The sequence below is a fragment of the Pogoniulus pusillus genome, chromosome 3, assembly GCF_015220805.1.
Source record: "Pogoniulus pusillus isolate bPogPus1 chromosome 3, bPogPus1.pri, whole genome shotgun sequence".
Taxonomy (NCBI): domain Eukaryota; kingdom Metazoa; phylum Chordata; class Aves; order Piciformes; family Lybiidae; genus Pogoniulus; species Pogoniulus pusillus.
Genome location: NC_087266.1, coordinates 45,240,203 through 45,256,402, shown reverse-complemented (window position 1 = coordinate 45,256,402; position 16,200 = coordinate 45,240,203). Strand labels below are relative to the sequence as shown.

Sequence of the window (16,200 nt, the reverse complement as noted above, 5' to 3'; positions counted from 1 at the left end):
AGGTCCTTTTCAGTGTGCATGTGTGGGAATGCAGAGTGAAGAAGGATGTGGGAAGGGAGTGAAGAAGGATAATAACAGATGGATGCTGACCTTGATTCCCACCAGCTGCTGGCTAACTTACCTCAGAAGGGATAGATAATGGACACCTGGTTAATGAGGACAACAAGGCGTGGTTTATGCTGATGGAGTGGGTTGTCCTTGACTAATTATGCTAATGTGTAGGCATGTACCTTGTGGCCCTGAGGGTATTTGAATGATCAATAAGGGTCTCTGGCGTAGTTCACATTGAATCGTCTGGAGTCCATGTGGCATTGCCTTGATCACACTGATCTATGTGAGGGCCTTGACCACGTTCCCATGGCAAGCTAATCAGGGTTCTACAACACCTGAGCTAAACCAGGTGGTTTGCAACATGCATGAGTGATTAAAGATAAACTTAATTGTGAGGTGAAGTAGGAAGATGCTTAAACCTTAGTGTAGTTGAGGTGTGGAGCTGAGGTGCTGTGCCTGGCTCCCACAGCCATTCCAGAAGGGTCTGTTCTTCCTATCTGATAGCCACTGTACCCTAGGGTATCTCATATGGTCCTAAATACCCACATGAGAGCAACCAAAAACTAATTTAATAATGATTTTAATCATCTGTGGGGATGAGAGGGCTCTAAAGCCTGCAGAATAGATTGCTGTTTGAAATTTAGGTAGTGTTTGGGGAGATTGGTTCCTTTTGCTCTCTCTCTGTGGAATATGCAACCAGCCCAGGGAAACAGTCTTCCTAATTTAGGAATCTCACTGGAATGCCTGGAGCTGGCAACATGAATCCCCCAAGTGCCAGTTAGAACACTCCCTGGGCTTCCTCAAGTGAAATTGTTTCCAGTGACATTATAAACAATAGTTTTATTTTAAGTGAGCAAGTTATTTGGCATAGATGCTTTAACTATAGAAGTGAACCCACTTCTCTCTTCCTATTTGCAGACAATTAGCAAGTAGCTCACAAGAAGGGTGGAAAGGAGGAACCCCATCCACAAGAAGGGTCAAAAGGAGGAACCAGAAAACTACAGTCCTGTCAGTCTGACATCAGTGCCAGGTAAGGTGATGGAACAGGTCATGTGAGTGCCATCACAAAGCACCTACAGGATGGCCAAGGGATCAGGCCCAGCCAGCATGGGTTTAGGAAGGGCAGGTCCTGCCTCACCAACCTGATCTCCTTTTATGATCAGGTTACCTGCCTGGTGAATGTGGGGAAGGCTGTGGATGTAGTCTACCTGGACTTCAGCAAAGCCTTTGACAATGTCTGCCACAAGAAGCTCCTAGCCAAGCTGGCAGCTCATGGCTTGGGCAGATTCACTCTGTGCTGGGTCAAGAACTGGCTGGATAGCAGAGCCCAGAGAGTGGTGGTGAATGGTGCCACATCCAGTTGGCAGCTGTCACCAGTGGTGTGCCCCAAGGATCAGTGCTGGGCACAGTCCTGTTCAATATCTTTATTGGTGATCTGGATGAGGGGATTGAGTCCAGCATCAGCAAGTTTGCAGATGACACCAAGCTAGGAGCAGGTGTTGATCTGTTGGAAGGTAGGAGAGCCCTGCAGAGGGACCTGGACAGGCTGGATGGGTGGGCAGAGGCCAATGGGATGAGACTTAACAAGGCCAAGTGCAGGGTTCTGCACTTTGGCCACAACAACCCCAAGCAGTGCTACAGGCTGGGGACAGAGTGGCTGGAGAGCAGCCGGGAAGAAAGGGACCTGGGGGTATTGGTAGAGTAGGCTGAAGATGAGGCAGCAGTGTGCCCAGGTGGCCAAGAGAGCCAATGGCATCCTGGCCTGCATCAGGAACAGTGTGGCCAGTAGGACAAGGGAGGTTATTCTGCCCCTGTACTCAGCACTGCTCAGGCCACACCTTGAGTGCTGTGTGCAGTTCTGGGCCACTCAATTCAAGAGAGATGTTGAGGTGCTGGAAGGTGTCCAGAGAAGGGTGACAAAGCTGGTGAGGGGCCTGGAACACAAAGCCTATGAGTAGAGGCTGAGGGAGCTGGGGGTGTTTAGCCTGGAGAAGAGGAGGCTCAGGGGGAACCTCATTGCTACAGCTACCTGAAGGGAGGCTTTAGCCAGGTGGGGGTTGGTCTCTTCTGTCAGGCAACCAGCAACAGAACAAGGGGACACAGTCTCAAGTTGTGCAGGGGTAAGTCTAGGCTGGATGTTAGGAGGAAGTTCCTGGCAGAGAGAGTGATTGGCATTGGAATGGGCTGCCCAGGGAGGTGGTGGAGGCAACATCCATGGAGGTCTTCAAGAAAAGTCTGGATGAGGCACTTAGTTTCATGGTCTAGTTGACTGGCCAGGGCTGGGTGCTAGGTTGGACTGGATGATGCTGGAGGTCTCTTCCAACCTGGTTGATTCTATGATTCTATGATCTCACATGGCTCTATGTGCTTACTGTGTGGTTACAGCTGAATCCTTGAACGTGTTCCTCAGGCATCATGGTCAATGGAACTAGAGATGTCTTTTGTCCTATCAGCTGTATCTGTGTATTCAAGGTTGTGTTCAGTACCTTACTAGATTCTGTTGGCTGCATTCATTTAATCTGCTGGAGGAAGCTCACCTCACCTATAGAGACCTTTGTCTTGAATATTCGCATATAAGTATCTTAATTCCACTGTTGCATTTGGGTGAAATTAAGCTGGATGAGATCAGTGCAACTCAAGGGCTGTGTTTTTCATGAGAATATATTACTATTTGGGGTAAAAAAAAAATGTGAGGAAAAAATTCTAGCTCAACTTACACCCAACCTGAGTGCCTATTTTATTATGATTTGCTCCATACTGGCATAACTGAAGTGTGTACTCATCTAGAGCCACATGTTCTATATACATTTGAATCCTCTTTATTTTCAAATGAGGTCAATTTTGATATGGGAAAAAAAAAAGCCATTTCAAAATAAAAAATGCAAAAGATTCCTTTTGAAAATGTTGAAATGAAATGTTGTGCCATTTTAAAGGTTTCCTTTCATTTTTTTTACCCCCCACCCCCAAATGATATGTCAAATAAATGCAAATCAAACCTGCACAGTTTCTACCAGGTGAAAGCAACATGGTTTATCAAATCTATTATTCACCTGCATTTTCAGGACAATTCTGTGCCTGATGTGAGAGCAGGTAACTTATAAAACTGGCCTGCATCAGGAATGGTGTGGTCAGCAGGAGCAGGGAGGTCATTCTGCCCCTGTACTCTGCACTGGTTAGACCACACCTTGAGTACTGTGTTCAGTTCTGGGCCCCCCAGTTTAGGAGGGACATTGAGATGCTTGAGTGTGTCCAGAGAAGGGCGACGAGGCTGGGGAGAGGCCTTGAGCACAGCCCTACGAGGAGAGGCTGAGGGAGCTGGGATTGGTTAGCCTGGAGAAGAGGAGGCTCAAGGGAGACCTTATTGCTGTCTACAACTACCTGAGGGGTGGTTGTGGCCAGGAGGAGGTTGCTGTCTTCTCTCAGGTGGCCAGCACCAGAACAAGAGGACACAGCCTCAGGCTGTGCCAGGGGAGATTTAGGCTGGAGGTGAGGAGAAAGTTCTTCACTGAGAGAGTCATTGGACACTGGAATGGGCTGCCCGGGGAGGTGGTGGAGTCGCCGTCCCTGGAGCTGTTCAAGGCAGGATTGGACGTGGCACTTGGTGCCATGGTCTAGCCTTGAGCTCTGTGGTAAAGGGTTGGACTTGATGATCTGTGAGGTCTCTTCCAACCTTGGTGATACTGTGATAAAACTAGCACACTATAAATTCACTTGTGAGGAGATGGCAATTCATTTGCTGTGACTCAACACTGCAAAAGAACATCTGAAAATTCAGGTCCCATAATATTTGTGTTAAAAAGGTTGGCTATGTAATGACTGTTACTCAACAGACTATGAAGGGAAACTTATTCTCACTTCTAAAGAAATCATTTTGAGCTATGCTTCTCCTCGATTTGAACAGAAAGAAACTGAAAGTTAAAGATAAGGTCTTCCTACTTTATATATTTAAACTTAATTCAGATTGTAAGCTGCCGGTTAAATGATCCTTCTAGATCAATTCCATAGTGAATCTATAGTAAACCCTATGAGGAGAGGCTGAGGGAGCTGGGGTTGTTTAGCCTGGAGAAGAGGAGGCTCAGGGGGGACCTCATTGCTGTCTACAACTACCTGAAGGGAGGTTGTAGCTAGGTGGGGGTTGGTCTCTTCTCCCAGGCAACCAGCAATAGGACAAGGGGACACAGTCTCAAGTTGTGCCAGGGGAAGTCTAGGCTGGATGTTAGGAGGAAGTTGTTGTCAGAGAGAGTGATTGGCATTGGAATGGGCTGCCCAGGGAGGTGGTGGAGGCACCATCCCTGGAGGTGTTGAAGAAAAGCCTGGCTGAGGCACTTGGTGCCATGGTCTAGTTGAGTGGCTAGGGCTGAGTGCTAGGTTGGACTGGCTGATCTTGGAGGTCTCTTCCAACCTGGAAAACAACAATTAAGTAATTACCTAAGTTTTTATGTGTGGGTGCTCTCTGTGCAGATGTTTGGCAATGCTAAGTGTAAAAGACTCCATGAAGTTATGTAGTCCATCTATCTTTGATCACTTGAATGGGATGCATAATCTCCCTGCCAAAGCCTTCACTTTTCCATATTTGCTTCATAGGGACTGAAGCATTTAATTCAGGAAGACTGTCTCATCCAAAGCCAAATATTTACAGTTTAAATGATGGGCCAAGTTAAGCAAGTAGCCTGGTGACATTGCTTCCAGCCAGCTGGTGAGAGTTAGGGGTAGAAAGGTTATAGACTTCCACAGGAGGTTAAGAAACTAGAATGGGAAGCTTCTGTTGGTGTTCACACCACTTTCTTGACTTTGTCCTAAAAATTCTGCAGGCAGGGAGTTGGCTTCTTGTTGTGGTAGTGATGTCTTAAACTGTGTCACAATTAGGCTCAGCTTCTGGGCCTTTTCTTTAAAGAGCTGCCCTGCAGCCTAATAGATCACACTCTCCTGGCATTGGTTCTGCGAGCCTGGAGACTCAGGTGGAGTAAATCCACAGCTCCTGCTCAGGGAGCTGGTCCCACTGCATGTATATAGAGGGTGCCTCTGCTGCACATGCTCACAGCACCCATGGCCTCCAGCATCCTTAAGACACCACTGATTTCTGGAGTGAGTTTCCTATATGACTTTGGACAAGTCACGCTTTAGTTGTCTCATCTGTAGGCTGGAGATTATATTGCTGGAATGAATAGAGGCTAAAATCACTGATGTTTGTAATTTGTGTTGATATTCTCTGAGGGAAGGCAGGCACAATAGAAGTGCAAACAAATTGTTGTGACTGTTTAGTATTTCAGTAAATGGAAAAGCTCTTCAAAGTGGAGTTCAGAGCAAGTACAATAGAGTGGAAAATTACTTGAGCAGAGCTAAGAAAGATGACAAAAAGATGTGAGGAAGCAATTTCATTGCAGTTATTCTAGTAGTCAATGAGATGTGTACATTTATTTGCCAGTGTGGATTATAATATTAGCAATGGGTCTCTCAAAAAGAACAATATTGGATTTGGGTAGGCAAGGCAAATTTGAAACATCAAAAAAGTGCAAGTCCAGGCTTGGTAACAGAAGTCCAAACTGGTTTCCACTTCTCCCTTCATTTCTCTGGGGAGGAACAGCTGAGCTTGTTTTCATGGCTTGAAAACAATCTTACACTTTCCTCATGAGTCTGCATACCGTGGGACCAGGCATAAGACAACTCAGAGGAGGAAGGGGTGGTAGGAATTGGTGTCAGCTAAGAACAGAGTGGACGTTTTCAGCTGAGGCCACCCTTCCCAGTGTGAGTGGAAGGCATATGGATTATGGAATCTGTCATCACCATCTTAGTTTTGCCCACCTCAGAGAGGTAAGCATGGGCTTTGTAGACACTGGAGAAGTGAGCAGAGCTCTGCTGAATGGGAAGGGGGAGGCAGCTCTTGCTTGGGACGAGGCTAGGGAAGTCATTGCAACTTGGTAAGGAGGGAGAGGTCTGGTGACAAGGCAGGAAGTAGGTCCTGAGTGTGAATGATGAGAACCAGCTCCTGTGTGCAGCTTCTTTATGCTTGTTGTCGTTGCTGTTCTTCTCTTTAAAACAAAGCAGGTATATTTGATTTCTCTACAGGGATGAGCAGGGTCTTTGCTTGTTAGAGCATTTTTAATATGAAGGCAGCAGGCTGTGATCGTGGAAATGGTCATTTGGCAGCTTCTGGGAAATTAATTCTGTTTCAGCTTGGCTCTTAGAGGAATGATTATCCTCACGTCTGTGTTGTCACCATAACACCCTGCACTGCTGGTCACATCAGTAAACATGTCAGGGCAGGGTGAGTGTGTATCATTCCTATGGGCATGTTCCCTCAAACTCAGCACTGACACATACAATGAACTGAAGTCCTTGTCATGTTCCTACTTATTCTGTGTCATTTCTGTCCCTGAGCAAGTCTCCTAAATTCCCAGATTGTCATTCTCACACTTCTAATAAGCTGTTAATCCCCTTAGAGAGAGACATGGCATTGAATCAGCCTCCAGATGTAGTCTATCCTCCATTCTGGAAGGTGGATAGGAGTATAACAGAGATTGCAGCTGGGTCTATATAACTAAAAGCTCCCCTTCCTTTGATCTGCTAGATCAAATTTGATCTGCTGATAAGTAACTGAAAGCTTAAGTATCTCCTATATAAAATACATAAAATGATACTGAGAAGTTGAGTAGGTTATATCAACTCCAGTGCAGAGGGAGAACAGTGGTACACAGCAGGTCATGATATGCACTGATTTTTTAGTACCTATGTATCACAAATGATAGGAGAGAGAAAAAACCCAGGAGGAGAAAAGATGCGAAAAGGTAAAGAATGGAAAGGAAGAAATGAATCCTGAAGCTCTAAAATGCTCATACCTTAAAGTTCTATGGAGAGAGGGTTAGCTATACTGAAGAATGAGAGCAGAAATAAGCTGAGGTGTGGTAACACAATATTCCTTCATTTCAATCACCTCTTTAATTACTTTTACTTTGTGGGATCTTTTCCTTGGAAACCGAAGTCCTTTTGACACTGAAAAAAAGTGTTAGCCCTCCTTAAAAAGCTTACCCTCTTACAAAAGGGACTGCTAGGAAAAACTGAAAACATCCCCTTAACAATGGATGCTTCAGTTCTACTGTGCAAGAGTTGGAAAAGCATGTCTCAGGACTTCCAGAGCGCTGCTGCATAGAGCTGAAAAGCGATTAGGGCTGGCAAATCACTGCATAGTTTTGCACTGCCAGTCTTGAGACTGCCTCGGTAATGGTGTGACTTACTCAATTCAATGTAGCCTTGAAAAGGAACCTCTTGAGCTCAGAAATGCTGTTGTGTAGACCACTCATGTGCCTCAAGGGGATTGTCACAACATTTCCATGGCAATTGCTCTTGTAAGCTGAGAAACGTCCAGGAGACTGCCATAATATAGACACTGTGTAGTATGTACAGGCTCGTGTGTGTGTGTGTGTATGTGCAGAAGAGAGAGAAAGACTGTCTAATGGAAAGATCTAGCTGACCTCCTAATGTAGCTGACCTAGCTGAGGTGTTTGTCTCAGTGCTGCAAAGATCTGTTTTTAGACCAATGTCTGAACTTCAAGTGGATGCATTTGCAGAAATCAGGATTGTTTTGTGAATTACTTTGTCAGCAGGAAAAAAAAGAGGAGGTCTAAATGTGTGAGATAATGTATTCATAATGCATAATTTGACTATTTTAGAAGCAATTACGCTTTTGAAACCATCAGCATAAGCTTAATGCAGACAAAATGGAGCTCTTAGTACCCTCCCTGAAGCCCTCTTCCTTTCCTCTGCCACTGGGCATCACATAACCTTTTTTTCTCCTCACCTGAATCCTTTCTCCAAATCCCAGTATACAGGTCATGTTAAATTCTTGCAGTCTCTTCCCATATAACATCCCATATGGATGTTTCTTCCCATATAACATCTCTGCAGCGGGACCTTGACCACCTGGACAGATGGGCAGAGTCCAAGGGGATGGCGTTCAATAGCTCCAAGTGCACTTTGGCCACAACAACCCCATGCACAGATACAGGCTGGGGTCGGAGTGGCTGAGAGCAGCCAAACAGAAAGGGATCTGGGGGTGCTGATTGATACCCACCTGAACATGAGCCAGCAGTGTGCCCAGGTGGCCAAGAGAGCCAGTGGCATCCTGGCCTGCATCAGGAATGGTGTGGTCAGCAGGAGCAGGGAGGTCATTCTGCCCCTGTACTCTGCACTGGTTAGACCACACCTTGAGTACTGTGTTCAGTTCTGGGCCCCCCAGTTTAGGAGGGACATTGAGATGCTTGAGCGTGTCCAGAGAAGGGCAACGAGGCTGGGGAGAGGCCTTGAGCACAGCCCTACGAGGAGAGGCTGAGGGAGCTGGGATTGGTTAGCCTGGAGAAGAGGAGGCTCAGGGGTGACCTTATTGCTGTCTACAACTACCTGAGGGGTGGTTGTGGCCAGGAGGAGGTTGCTCTCTTCTCTCAGGTAGCCAGCACCAGAATGAGAGGACACAGCCTCAAGCTACGCCAGGGGAAATTTAGGCTTGAGGTGAGGAGAAAGTTCTTCACTGAGAGAGTCATTGGACACTGGAATGGGCTGCCCGGGGAGGTGGTGGAGTCGCCGTCCCTGGGGCTGTTCAAGGCAGGATTGGACGTGGCACTTGGTGCCATGGTTTAGCCTTGAGCTCTGTGGTAAAGGGTTGGACTTGATGATCTGTGAGGTCTCTTCCGACCTTGGTGATACTGTGATACTGTGAACAATATTGATCTTTTCCCCTCCACCTGTACCCACAGTTATTTCCCATCTAGGTCCTTAGCACCTCTCATTGAAAAAACAACCAAATTTGCTGTGTTTAGCCCCCCTCTAGAAGGTGTCAGAAAATAGTAATATAGGTAATATAAAATAGGTGCTGGGTTGGAATTTTCAGCACAAACTTAGCTGTGGTTCCAGGCTGCAGCTGTGCAGGTCAAATAGCAACACTGGTGGAACCTCTCAAAACTTGGCTTCTGCCCACCAACAGACGTTAATTACAGCCACCAACTGCTTGTGGCTACAGAGAGGTTGGACATTGATACATCCTGGTTGTACTAACAAGGTCCTTTGGAACAGTAAAAATGGAGCCTGGTCTAGTTTGTGGCTTTGGCTTGGCTAGAAAGACAGTGTAAAGATTAAAGTCTGATCTGGTGACACTATACTCTATGTGACCTCATAGCTTTCTACAGCTACCTGAAAGGATGCTCTGGAGAGGCTGCTGCTGATCTCTTCTCACAGGTAAATTGTGGTAGAACAAGAGGGAATGGCCTCAAGGTGCAACTGGACAGGTTTAGACTGGACATCAGGAATAAAAAAAATCATGGAAAGAGTAGTCAGGCATTGGAAAGGGCTGCTCAGGGACGTCGTTGAGTCATCAACTCATTGCTGTCTACAACTACCTGGAGGGAGGTTGTAGCCAGGTGGGGGTTGGTCTCTTCTCCCAGGCAATAGAACAAGGGGACACAGTCTCAAGTTTTGCCAGGGGAAGTCTAGGCTGGATGTTAGGAGGAAGTTGTTGGCAGAGAGAGTGATTGGCATTGGAATGGGCTGCCCTGGGAAGTGGTGGAGTCACCATCCCTGGAGGTGTTCAAGCAAAGCCTGGCTGAGGCACTTAGTGCCATGGTCTAGTTGAGTGGCTAGGGCTGGGTGCTAGGTTGGCCTGGCTGATCTTGGAGGTCTCTTCCAACCTGGTTGATTCTATGTGTTTAAAGGACAATTGGATGTGATTATTTGGGATATGGTTTAAGGTGAACCTTGAAGAGTAGGGATATCAGTTTGACTTGATGAGGGTTTTTCCCAACCAGGGTATTTCTGTGATTCTGTAATACACTTGTCACCTGATTAAGGCTATTGTCACCTGGCTATCACCTCCCTCTTTTTTTTCCTGGTCTGATGACCTGTCATATGCTTGGCAAAGAGGTGAGGAGAAAGTTCTTCACTGAGAGAGTCATTGGACACTGGAATGGGCTGCCTGGGGAGGTGGTGGAATCGCCGTCCCTGGGGCAGTTTAAGGCAAGGTTGGACGTGGCACTTGGTGCCATGGTCTAGCCTTGAGCTCTGTAGTAAAGGGTTGGACTTGATGATCTGTGAGGTCTCTTCCAACCTTGATGATACTGTGATACTGTGTGAAATAGCTGGGATGCTTGGCTGCATTTGAGAAACTTCACTGCTTTTAATTTCTTAGCTCTACTCTTTGTGCTTCTTCTGCTTCACCATGCACAGGTGTTACTTATCATGGATAAATTCACTACAACTGTGAAAATGAATGAAAAAATTCCAATTCCACCACTTTCCTCTCTGGTAATGGATGGTGCTGAGAAGAATCACAGAATCATATAATCAACCAGGTTGGAAGAGACCTCCAAGATCATCCACTCCAACCTAGCACCCAGCCCTATCCAATCATCTAGACCATGGCACTAAATGCCTCATCCAGGCTTTTCTTCAACACTTCCAGGGATGGTGACTCCACCAACTCCCTGGGCAGCCCATTCCAATGCCAACCACTCTCTCTGACAACAACTTCCTCCTAACATCCAGCCTAGACTTCCCCTGGCACAACTTGAGACTGTGTCCCCTTGTTCTGTTGCTGGTTGCCTGGGAGAAGCAAGAGAAATGGAGGGAGAAATAACAGGCAAAAGATTGTGTTAGCTGGGAAAGCAATGAGTTGTTATATGTCTGCAGGACATAGGACAAGGGGTGACAAACTGAACCTACAAGAAGAGAGCAGTATGGTCAAGGTTTGGGAAGTTTTTTAACTGGAAGGGCATTCAAACATGGAAGAAACTGCCTAGGGATGTTCAAGTGTCTTGGAGGTTTTTTTAAGGCTGGACAAATATCTGTGAGGAATAACACGAACCTGGTTGTTCATACTGGGGTGTTGGGACTACTCTGGGCAGCCTCTTGTGACACCAGAGGTCGTGTTTGTGAGTGTATCTTCTGTTTGTTAGCTCAGCAACAAGGTTTTGCCTATTCTGACTTAGAGAAATGCTTTTAAACTCTGGGATTAGACTCAATACTGATCTCCAGCTTCACTCCTGAATTTTGCTTGCGGCCGCTTACTGTCTTGTTATCTATGTTTACGAAGCATCTTGCTTTGTTTTCACATCAGTTTATACCTCTTGAGGATCTAAACAGTAGCAGCCTGACTAGTTAGGATACTTTTTTACAGTGACCTACCTTGGTTTTCTGTATTTCTAACCTTGACTCTGCCTCAATTAGCTTTACAAACGGTTTCCCAAGGCTTCAGAGAGTATCTCAGAACTGACCCAAGCAATCAGACGTGCCGTGCAAAGCGCCGATTGTTAACAGCACACTGAGAGTTGAAAGGTATTTTATCTCTCCTTGATGACTGCAAAGAGAATTCTTCAGAAAAAGAGTCCTGAAGTATTTGTAAAACTCTTCAGGAAAGCAGTGTGTCCCTGTTATTTAAGCAGCTGCTGGCAGGTGACCTGGTAGGCTGGATCAGAAAGCTGGATAGAATGGCTGCTTCCTTTGCTGACATTTGCAGAAGCTCATCAAAGGCAGTTCATTTTCTCATCTGCTTTCCCTGTTGTGATCAGAAGAAAATCTTCACAGATCTAATATCTCAGTCCAACCAGCCTGGATTTACATGGTATTTCAGGGTGGATTGAGTTTAGCCTGGAGAGGAGGCTCAGAAGACTGAGAGGATCTAATAAATTTAGTAGTCTACAACTACCTGAAGGGAGGCTGTAGCCAGGTGGGGTTGGCCTCTTCTGCCAGGCAACCAGCACCAGAACAAGGGGACACAGTCTCAAGTTGTGCCAGGGGAAGTCTAGGCTGGATGTTAGGAGGAAGTTGTTGGCAGAGAGAGTGATTGGCATTGGAATGGGCTGCCCAGGGAGGTGGTGGAGTCACCATCCCTGGAGGTGTTGAAGCAAAGCCTGGCTGAGGCACTTAGTGCCATGGTCTAGTTGAGTGGCTAGGGCTGGGTGCTAGGTTGGACTGGATGATCTTGGAGGTCTCTTCCAACCTGTTTGATTCTATGATTCCAACCTGCTTGATTCTATCATTCTATGATTCTGTGTGAAGGTCCCTTCCAACCACTAACATGCTGTGATCCTGTGACTCTTTGCTGTGACACCCAAACCACCTTCTCAGTCAACAGCTGGTTAATGTTCTTTTAGGGATTCAGACAGAGCCCTCCTGGTCCAACCCCGAACCTCACTGTAACACACAGAGTACTTTCAGTTACATCTTTTGATCCTTCAGATTGGAGGCTGCAGTCTGCCAATGCTGATGTTTCTCGGCAGTTTTCTGAGATCTGTTGCATTGTTCTTTTTATGTTCTTTGTCTTTTCATGTCTTTGTCCTGTGACTGCAGCCTCCGTGACCACTGAAGAACAACTTCACGCGCTTTCTCTCTCTCATGTGCTTTCTCTGTTCCTCTACAGCTTTGAAAAACATGCTCTTCTGTTGTGACTGTCTGTGTCTGAATGCATATGTATATTTATTTCCAACTGGAATCAAGACAGTGCAAGAAATTAAAGTCTTTATGACAAACCCTCGATTGCCTGTAATGAACGCAGAATACAAAGCCAAATTAAGATCCCGCATGTTGCAACGTAGCATTAGGAACGATTTGACATTTATTGAACAACAGATGGTGATTAAAAAACATTAAACCTTGATTGTCTTGCTAAAAGCTAAGCCTTATAGTTCTGTTTAAGGAATGTCTAACACTTCAGATAAAACCACTCGAGGCACCAAGGAAAGCATAGGAGGATCAATCTCAGGGGGGTTCTTGTGTATGCTCTTGTCAGAAGTGCAGTTAAAGTCTCCCCTATAAAAGTGTCACATTTGTAGCTTGACAGTTCTCTGGAAATGAATCTTCTCCAGAATAAGGTCACAGATAGTAAACAGAGCATGTTCATTAAATTAATTTTATTAAATGGGGAGGTAAGGGGGGAAATTGGATAGTCTGTTTCGCTTCTACCCTGTTATTTCAATGTAGCTCAGCTTTCAGTGAGTTGTGTAATGTCACAGCAGAGTCTTGTTTAGAATGTGGACCCCATGGCAGTGGGGAGGTTCCCTTGTCAATCACATTGACATTGAATGTGAGGGCAAAGACAGGCTCCAAAATTAGTTGGTGGTCAGTCCTGTTCTCTTTCTCTTGCACCATCCACTCAGATGCCACTCTCATGGCTGTGAGCCACCTAATAAGGGCATTCTCTCTAATCAGTAGCTTTGTGTCCCAAACCCCTGGAAGTCTGTACCCTGTCTGTAATGGAAGGAAAAGCATCTTCCAAAAGTTGAGTAAGAAAAACAATCTATTGTCAGCAGATTTATAATACCTTTCTTGTGGAGAGAAGGTAGATGCACATTGTACCAGGCAATGGTCTTGGACAGGTGGCCTCATTTTTCACAGAATCACAGAAACATTTCAGTTGGAAAAGACCCTCAGGATCACCAGAACATCTTGCTTGACTAACTGCAGTCAGAGACTCTCTGCTCTGACTGCAGCTTCTGACTGAGTCTGTTGGCGGACACAGATTGAGATATGCTGAGCTTATGTTTATAGGATCAATTATGAACAGTTTTGCCTCATCCCCTTCTCCTTTGTGCTGAACATTTTATCACAACTTTCTGTATAATCCTGGTGGTGCTCTTAGGAGTCACATACTGATAATTAGCAATAATTTATAGACATATTCAGCTGAGTTATTTAATTGCTCTGACTACCCACCCTTCCCTCTATTTACAGTTGCTATGTCACCCACAGATGGGTGAGCTTTGCTTTATTCTCTGTATCTAAAGCCACTATGCATACCTTGACTTGTTTGCTATCATGTTCTTCTTTGAATCATAGAATCAACCAGGTTGGAAGAGACCTCCAAGATCATCCAGTCCAACCTAGCACCCAGCCCTATCCAATCAACTAGACCATGGCACCAAAAGATGCCATCAAGAATTATTACTAATATTTTGTTTAGTTTTTTTTTTTACATTTCTTCTTTCTTTCTCCATTTGACCACCTTTTAGTTTCCTCTGGAAAGTTTCTGCATTTTGTTTCAGGTTGTTTTTCATAGAATCATAGAATCAATCAGGTTGAAAGAGACCTCTCTATCTCTTTGTATGGGAGTATCGATCTTAGTGCATAGCTTCAGCTTCCAGCATGGGGACTTCTATAACTCACAGGCAGGTCATGGATATAATTTTTGGTGTCTAAAATACAGGTCATGGATATAATTTTTTTCACATATGAAATATATCTAAAAAACATGACCTAGATGTTTTTCAGCTGCCAGCCTGTGGTGAAATTTTGGACAGGGGGTCCAAGGATGTCAGATATTTATAGAATAAAAGAGAAAGCTGCAATCATAGAATCATATAATCATAGAATCAACCAGGTTGGAAGAGACCTCCAAGATCATCCAGTCCAACCTAGCACCCAGCCCTAGCCAGTCAACCAGACCATGGCACTAAGTGCCTCAGCCAGGCTTTTCTTCAACACCTCCAGGGACGGTGCCTCCAGCACCTCCCTGGGCAGCCCATTCCAATGCCAATCACTCTCTCTGCCAACAACTTCCTCCTAACATCCAGCCTATACCTTCCCCAGCACAACTTGAGGCTGTGTCCCCTTGTTCTGTTGCTGGTTGCCTGGCAGAAGAGACCAACCCCCACCTGGCTATCTCAGCATTTTCACCTTACTTTTCCCTCCTGTTTTGGCCTTGTTTCTGCCTTCTCTGTGTTTCACTAAGTGCACATAATGAATTTTCAATCTTCATTCATCCATATTTGCTCTGCTGAGCCACTTTCACAGAATACATTTGCTGTGTATAGGTACAATAGCCAAAAGCACAGTCCTAGAGACTCGGTGATACAAAATAATTCCTGTCAGAAATACCCTCTAAAGCTCTATGTGTGGAGGCAGACTGTAGGGTCTTAAAGAGAATCAAAATTCCTATCTCTGGAGACACAGAGAGAGAGAGAGAGAGAGAAGTACATCTAGTAGGCAGTTCATCCTATTTATGGCAGGCATCATGGCAATGTGGCTGAATCTCTAAGGCAGTTACCTTTCTACTATCAAAGCTGACTAAATGATTGTCTTAAAGTGGATATTTCACAGAATCACAGAATGTCAGGGGCTGAAGGGACATCAAAACATTATCTAGTCCACCTCCCCCTGCCAGAGCAGGATCACCTATACCAGCACTGGTCAGGCCACACCTTGAGTGCTGTGTCCCATTCTGGGCCACTCAATTCAAGAGAGATGTTGAGGTGCTGGAAGGTGTCCAGAGAAGGGCAACAAAGCTGGTGAGGGGCCTGGAACACAAAGCCTATGAGGAGAGGCTGAGGGAGCTGGGGGTGTGCAGCCTGCAGAAGAGGAGGCTCAGGGGAGACCTCATTGCTGTCTACAACTACTTGAAGGGAGGCTGTAGCCAGGTGGGGGTTGGTCTCTTCTGCCAGGCAACCAGCAACAGAACAAGGGGACACAGCCTCAAGTTGTGCTGGGGGAAGTCTAGGCTGGATGTTAGGAGGAAGTTGTTGCCAGAGAGAGTGATTGGCATTGGAATGGGCTGCCCAGGGAGGTGGTGGAGTCACCGTCCCTGGAGGTGTTGAAGAAAAGCCTGGATGAGGCACTTAGTGCCATGGTCTAGATGACTGGCTAGGGCTGGGTGCTAGGTTGGACTGGCTGATCTTGGAGGTCTCTTCCAACCTGGTTGATTCTATGATTCTATGACTCTGTCTCTGGAGGTGTTCCAGTCTTAAGTAGGCAAAGCCCTGAGCTAAACTGACCAAGCTTTTAGCAGAGTGTCATGAGATGATTCTGGAGATGCCTTCCAACCTCAGCTGGTTGGAAGCAGACATCCCTTAATTATCACGCAGCTAATATTGTCTTGCTCTTCAGATTTGTGACCTGCTTGCATGTCAAGAATAAGCCAGCTTCTATAATTTTCCAAACTTCAGCCACAGGAACATGGCATTTTCTTTTACTTTGTACATCAATAAGAGACAGAAATTCTTTCCAGTGTCATTAAGTGCAAAATGTCTCTCTGTTATTATTTCATATAGAAGATATGGGCTAAGGCAATCCTCTTCCATACTATAGGATTAACACTACCACACATCAGCAGAAAGCAGTAAAAGAAAGAAGAGAGTTAAAAAAAGAAGGAGAATGTTGTATTTTGCTGATGCTTGC

At 45.6% G+C, this 16,200-nt stretch overlaps 1 long non-coding RNA gene across 2 annotated transcripts in view; it reads left to right on the top strand.

Annotated features, from left to right (window-relative positions):
* The first annotated feature begins 975 nt into the window (after positions 1-975).
* LOC135191868 (uncharacterized) overlaps positions 976-16,200 on the top strand; it is a 36,442-nt gene continuing 21,217 nt past the window's right edge. The window contains exon 1 of one of the 2 annotated variants that reach the window (XR_010308874.1): positions 976-1,081. This is a non-coding gene — a long non-coding RNA (uncharacterized LOC135191868). Of the gene's footprint in view, positions 1,082-5,104; positions 5,137-16,200 lie in introns of those variants that run through there. The other variant, XR_010308875.1, reaches the window with a different exon arrangement.